We start from the raw sequence: 7500 nt of genomic DNA on the forward strand, positions 1-7500 counted from the left end.
GGTGCAATGTCTTTACTCGAGACATTTCGGGATCCACTTGCGCCATGCACCAAACTTTCGGACAATAAAGCGCGCCATTGCAAAGTTTACCAATGTGGGAACCATCTGTGACCTTCACACGGGTCACAGTGGTCGGAAGAGGACAGGTCGTAGTGAAGAAAATGTGGAAATGGTGAGACAGGCGGTTGTTCAGAGTCCAAAAAAATCGATGAGACGATTTTCTGCCGAGACAAACATTCATAAGAGCACCGTTCAGAGGATCCTTCGCCAAGACATTCATGCCTTTCCATACAAAATTCAAACGGAAACGGTGCTTACTGATCAACAGAAACGCAAAATGACTAGACTTGGCAAATTGGTTCGCAGGAAAGTTGGAGGAAGATGCAGACTTCCTCAAAAAACTTCACATGACACACGAATGCCATGCTCACTTGTCCGGGGAGGAAAACAAGCAAAACTTTCGGTATTGGGGAACTGAAAATCCTGGTAATGCATCAACTGAACTGGTGCCTTGTCTGCTCTCAAAGTCACCATGTGGGTGGCGGTTGGTTGTTATGGGATAATTGGTCCATACTTCTTTGAAGATGACCAAGGACGCACTTGCACGGTAAACCAGAGGAACTATCACGAAATGATTCAGGAATTCTATCCGCCTGAGGCCCATAGGAGAAACAACCTGATCCAGATGAGAACCCAGTGGTTCCAGCAGGATGGGGCACCACCCCAGACAGCCAGGGAAACAAGGCGTTTTCTCAACCAACATTTTGAGGGCCGCTTTATCTCCCTCTACGAAGACGTTGAGTGGCCACCGTATTTCCCTGACCTCATTTCTCCAGACTTCTTCTTGTGGGGGTATCTCAAGGACAGGATCTATGGAAACCATAGGCCTCAGACTCTTGATCAACTGAAGGAAAACATCCACCGAGAAATCCAGAACATTCCTCAGGAAACGTTTCCCAAAGTGATGGAGAACATGACAACGCGTTTGCAGGCAGTCATCGGACAACATGGAGCCTACGTCGAACATGTGGTGTAAAAGAAAACGACGATTCTATACCAAAATTTAACTTTTGGTGGCAATATATGTATATGTGTATATATAATATATATACAGTAAGTCCTCGCTAACCGGAAGTTCGCATATCGTAGTTTCGATTATTCGTAATTTAGTTTTAATGACCAATTTTTCAATTACGCAAACATTTTATGCCTATCGTAATGTCATTGCAAGGAAAAACGCAAAAAAAAGTTTCAAACTGCCTGCAAAAAACAACAATCACACAGGATGCGCATAAACACACTTTCACTTTACTGCACATGTACTGTATGCTGTACTGTACGTATTCTCTTCACGCTCGCCTGCATACCTTCCAGTATGAATCCCAAGCGACCCGCAAGTCTTTTGCCGAGCACACCTCGTTTCAAGCGACAACGAAAGGCTGTCACATTGCAGGTGAAATTGGATATAATTAAAAGACATGAACGAGGTGAAGGGACAACGGAAATCGGCCGCGCGCAGCAATCGCTGCATCGACTGTACATTCGATCGTTCAAAGTTCGGCAAAGATAAAGAAAATATCACAGATTGCGACCAGTTCGAGTGCAACGACACGAACGAGAATGAGAGATGGTGCCATGCACAACATGAAGCGTTTATTATGTGTGTGGATAGAAGATCAAACTAAACGTCGCATGCCTTTATCTCTTGCTGTGATACAAGAAAGAGCGCGTCGTTTGTTAGGGCATTGACCCACGATTACGTGATCAATTACTTCTCCAATCATGTTGAGAAGTATCTCCAAGGAGAACAACATTGACAACAAATCTTTGCTGCTTGTAGACAATGCTCCTGCCCATCCTCAGCAAATGGAAGACTGGTGTGAAAACGTGCAGGTAGTATTTTTACCACCAAATACTACCTCACTTTTACAGCCTATGGATCAGGGAGTTATTGCTGCTTTTAAAGCCTATTATGTTAAGCATACCATGCTGCAGCTTATCAAAAAAACTGATAAGGACAAGCTATCAATCAAGGAGTTTTGGCAAACATACAACATAAAAATGGCTTTGGAAACATTAAGGATTCATGGGCGGAGGTGAGTGCCTCCACAATGAACGCTGTGTGCAAGAAAGTGTGGCCTGAGTGTGTCCACAATTTCACGGGGTTTGCTGATGTTCCGTTGATTACAAGTCAAATTGTAGACCTGGCGCAGGAGGCTGGTTTTGAAGAGGTTGACGAAGAGGACGTGGATGACTTACTGGAGTCTCATGCAGAACCCTTAAGCAATGAAGATCTTATGGAGTTGGAACAGCAGTGGGCTCTTGAGGAAGAAGAAGATGCTGTGACACCTTCATCCGAGCATCTCACCATGAAAAACCTCAGCCAAATCCTCAGCTCGTTTGAAAGTGCCACAGAATTTGTTATCGATCAAGATCCAAATCTTGAAAGGAGCACTGATTTTAGCTGTGTTGTTAATGATGCCCTTTGTTGCTACAAGGAACTTTATGCAGCAAAGAAAAAGAAAGCCATCCAGCCCACTCTCCATGCATTTTTCAAGCCAAAAGATGCAGCACCAACTCCATCCAACATCCAGGATGCTCCTTCAACCAGCTGCCAAGAGACCGTTCCCACTGGTGAAGAAAGTGACAGCACAGTGTCAAGTGAAGAGGGGGACGATTCTGCCACTCCGCCAGTGTGACTTGTCCACCGCAATCAACTCCGTTCCTCCAGCCTCGGGGTAAGTCGCCACGACTCGAGGAGTGTGTTTTGTTTATTTGTGTTTATGTCCAAAAAATTCCGAGCCAAAAACACATCCCCCCTTTAACACATTGGTTTCTATGGGAAAATATGTTTTGTTTAACACAGTTTCGCTTATCATAAGGTTTTCCAGGAACGCAACCCTTGCGAAAAGCGAGGCCTTACTGTATGTGTATATATATAAATATATATATATATATATATATATATATATATATATATATATATATATATATATATATATATATATATATATATATTTGTGGTTTCGGAACCACAGGCATCCAACATATAGTGGTCCCCAAACAGTTATTCCATTAATAAACGTGTAGATAGTCCCTTCCCTTTTGTCCAGTGGGACAACAGGGCGTGCATTGCGAGGATCTCATAGCTCGGTTTGCTCACATCATTTCTTCTTTATTTCATTTCTAACTTCATTCTTACTCTTCTTTTCTGATTATTCCTCGATAGCATAATCAGGCGAGCACGAGCACTGACCACGTGGGCCAATGGCGGATCTACACGTACTGCGCGAAACATGCATGGATTTATCCTAACACTTTACCGTCGGTCCTCGCCGGCGACCGCCGGTGTTCCCCAAAGACAGCGGACGTTTCCTCGCATCTCCGGCCAGCGAAGCTGTGTTCAGGCAGAGGCTTGTGTGCAGTCCAGGTCGCTCAGGCCGCGTGATGTATCACGGAGCAGGCCCATTGACTAGCGCGGGTCGGGGGTGCCTTAGCGGGCAAGCGGGACCGACGCCACTCTCGGCCGGTCATCAGGGCATGGCCCTGGGGTTCGTGCAAGGCAATTCATGGCACGGAGTTCAGTGTGGGCGATTCATATCATGTCGTGAGGCCGGAGCAAGACATTTTTACGGCGCGGAGTCATCTTTCCAGAAATGGAATGTTGCGGTTTCCGGCCATTGTGGGTGGGCCGCGCAGGGGGTCGGGGCCAATCAGAGCACCAGATTCGGGTGACGACAGAGCGCTTTGGGGTGGCCCCTCGCCCCACATCGTGGGGGGCTATAAAGGTCCGAGCGGAGCCTTCGATCTCTCTCTGTCCTGCCTCGCCTCACGCTCAAGTTGGACTTCGACATCGGCTCGGCTCTGCCCTCCCTCCATCTTCCGCGCACACTGGACCACTTCCTGCCATCATCGCTTGGACTCCGCCTCCTGTCAGCATTGCCTGGACCCGGCCCTCTCCAGCCGAGTCCTTCCCTTCACGCCGACGGTCACGTCTCCTTCTCCGGTCCGACGCCAGCTGCACGAAGCCCCCTGAAGCAAGAGATGACACGCCAGCTGTCAGGGAGCACCCCCACCGCCACCACACCATGGAGCACCCCCCCCCAAACATATTGGTGGCGCGTTCGGGCAAGCGTGCAAAGGCAAAAGACTGAGAACGAGACCGTAGCCTCAAATCCTCTCCTGTCTTGCTGCAATACCTCTTCTTCATCGGGTTTTCTGTGTGTGTGTGTGTGTGTGTGTGTGTGTGTGTGTGTGTGTGTGTGTGTGTGTGTGTGTGTGTGTGTGTGTGTGTGAGAGTCCTGGCACCTGTTCACATAAGTAAGACTGCAGAAGATTATTATTATTGTTATTATTTCGCGTTAAGTCTGCTGTGTCCCTTTTTGTAAGTTTCTTGTTTATTGCTGCACCACACCTCTCTCCCCTATCTCTACACAACACACCCCAATAAATATCTTGATTGTACCACATACCTTTCCTCGCCCATTGTAAATAAATTATTATTAGAAATGTTTCCAGCTTGTTTTTGTCTTTTCTTTCATTGATCCAGCATGGTCCGAATCCTAGCTTAACCGGGACTTTATTCCCAATGATCCGTTCCTTTTAGCTGGTAAGTCCTTGGCAGTGTCGCTCGGCTACATCCGATCCGGTCCGGTAAAGTGATCCTGTTCGGACAATGCATACCGAGGGCGTGTTCCCCAGTAATTAAATCACGTGATTAATTAGGTAACTCTGTTAACCCAGAGACGTGAGGACCCAAGGTCACACGATTGAGTTATTGGCGTCCACGGTCGGTTAGTGACCCACCGCGTCAGGAATTATCCATGTGCGACGACGTATAATTCCGGGGAGTCTGGTGGGAGCTGAGATAGCTTCCCCCCGCAGTGGTCTTCTCACCCGACCTCGGCCCGCAATAATATATATGCATATATATATATGCATATATATATATATATATATATATATATATATATATATATACATATATATATATATATACATATACATATATATATATATATACATATATATATATATATATACATATACATATATATATATATATACATATACATATATATATATATATATACATATACATATATATATATATATATACATATACATATATATATATATATATACATATACATATATATATATATATATATATATATATATACATATACATATACATATATATATATATATATATATACATATATATATATATATATATATATATATATATATATATATATATATATATATATATATATATATATACACATACACATTTTGACTCATATTGATTCCAATGTCAGCCACAATCTGGGAATCCTCCATAGTTTCAAGTCATCCCTTGAAAAAACATAACTGCTCACAGTCTACAAGGCCTTTGCCTGTAATTCAATGGAGTACTTCTCTCCCCTATGGGCTGGGGCCCCAGCATCCCAACCGTCTCCCGACAAATCTGTGGAATTTACACCTCTCTACATTATTGGTATGTTGTGTAATGAGACTGAGAACAAGGCCGATTGATCTCACGTTGCAGGCAGGTTGGTACCCCCTCTGTTTTTTTTTTTACTGCCGCTTCCAGTCTAGCCCCGTTCTCTGCTGTCCAAGCCTTCTGACCCTACCAATTCCTCCAGAATGCATGTCTTTTTCTTGCAACACCCTCCTTGATTTAACCCACAAAATCCAGACTCATTGCACAACTCCACTCTATTTTTTCCTCCCCGTTTGTTTAAGTACCTGCCAGAGGCTGTTCAATCGCACTCTTTCCTTCATGGCTTCAAAAGCAGGCGGTACACTACTATATCAGGTATCCATCATCTCAACATGCAATCTTTTGTCCCCACAGCAAACCTATATAACCCAACCCCCTGGCAGGAAACTGTGTTTGCGTCTCCATCCGTCTGTCTTTGTGTCCACATGTTGTCCCACTTCTCGGAGGGTGTCTTTTTTCCACTGTCACCTCACTCCACCATAAGCTTAAGTTTTATATACCCACTCCAGCCACTTTCTTCTCCACCACAAAACCCCGACTGACAAATTTTGAATACAACCAATTCACTGTGCATGTTACAAAACGATAAACTCGATGAGAACAAAGAATTAGATGTCGTCTTGCTCGTGAAGTCGTGTCGATCTGTGTTAGTTGACAGGTAGAACAATGAATGGATTCAACAGAACGGTGATCGAGGTATGCTGACCGCTGTGGGAGGCAAGAAGAACCTGACGTTTTTCGGCGTTATCCCTTCTTCAAAGCAAAAGCGGGAGATGGACTAAGGGTGACAGTTGAGTGAATCAGAAGTGTGCGTATCATCTTATTTTTCTTTTTTTTTGTATACATTGTCAAGGACAAGGCTCGTATGAGAGCAGACAGACAACGCACAGCAAGGGGGGCATGAGACAAGAGGGGCGGAAGAGGGAAGGAAAAAAGTGGGGAACAGAGACATTAGGAGATCTGTGGAAGGGAGAAGGATGGCACGGGGAACATGGGGTAAAAAGATGGACATTACAGGGCCTTTCAGGAAGGAAAGCAGGGAATTTGAAGGAGGGGGGTTTGGGGTGGATTAACGGGGGTAGAAAAGATTGAGGTTTTGGATGGGGGAAGATAAGAGGTGGTGGTGAACAACTGCTTTGAAGGCCTGGAGGGAAGAATGGGATTGAACAGAGTGTGGGAGTTTATTCCAAAGGTAGGAAAAAAGAGGAATGAAAGAGTGAAGGTGACCAGTGATTCGTGATTTTGGTCGTTTTACCAGAAGGGGGTTGTTGGCGGACCTTGAGCGCCCTACGGAAATATGGTGGGGACATATTGCAGACAGAGCAGGTTGGGCGAGACCGGAGAGGAGACAGTAGAAGACAGAAACACCACCGACCATCCTGCGGTGAGAGAGTGAGAGGCCCAAAGACTCAGCCTCATCGCAGGAGATACCAATGATCCTAAATGCCATGGTCTCCACAGCGTGACGCCGAGAAAGGTGAAAGGCAGTAGTACCAGCCCAGAGGGGAGAGCAGTACTCCATCAGGCTGCGGACGAAAGCTTTGTTCGTGGTCAGGAGCTTAGGTGGGCCGAGGAACGACTCTGCACGATGGAGGATTCCCAGTCGGTGACTGGCTTTGGAGGCGAGGTTGAAAATGTGGTTTTCCCAAGAAAGATCATGACAGGTAATGAGATCCAGAAGCTTGAATGAAAGGACTTCAAGAGGATTGTTGAGAAAGTATATGGGGGGGGGGTTCTAAATGGTCCTTTTGGAGAGACATAGTGAGAGTGTGACATTTGTCAGAATTGGAAAGACATGTTCCACGTGTTGGACCAGTTTGTGATTTTGTCCAGATCCGCAGAGAGCGAAGAAATTGCGGCTTGCTGGTCTGAAGGATGACAGATGGTACGGCAGAGTGTGGTGTCATCAGCAAAGAGATAAAGAGGATTTTCCAGAGAGTCAGAGAGATCGTTGATGAAAACCAGAAAAAGAACAGGACCCAGAATGCTGC

The 7500-nt window shown here is 45.3% G+C and overlaps 1 protein-coding gene across 1 annotated transcript in view; it reads right to left on the reverse strand.

Annotated features, from left to right (window-relative positions):
* FBXO3 (F-box protein 3) overlaps positions 1-7500 on the reverse strand; it is a 127405-nt gene that overhangs the window by 115729 nt on the left and 4176 nt on the right. The gene's annotated exons all lie outside the window — the stretch shown is intronic.

This window comes from Eptatretus burgeri, chromosome 5 (genome assembly GCF_056783735.1).
Source record: "Eptatretus burgeri isolate ZD-2024b chromosome 5, Ebu_testis_v1, whole genome shotgun sequence".
Classification (NCBI taxonomy): Eukaryota; Metazoa; Chordata; class Myxini; order Myxiniformes; family Myxinidae; genus Eptatretus; species Eptatretus burgeri.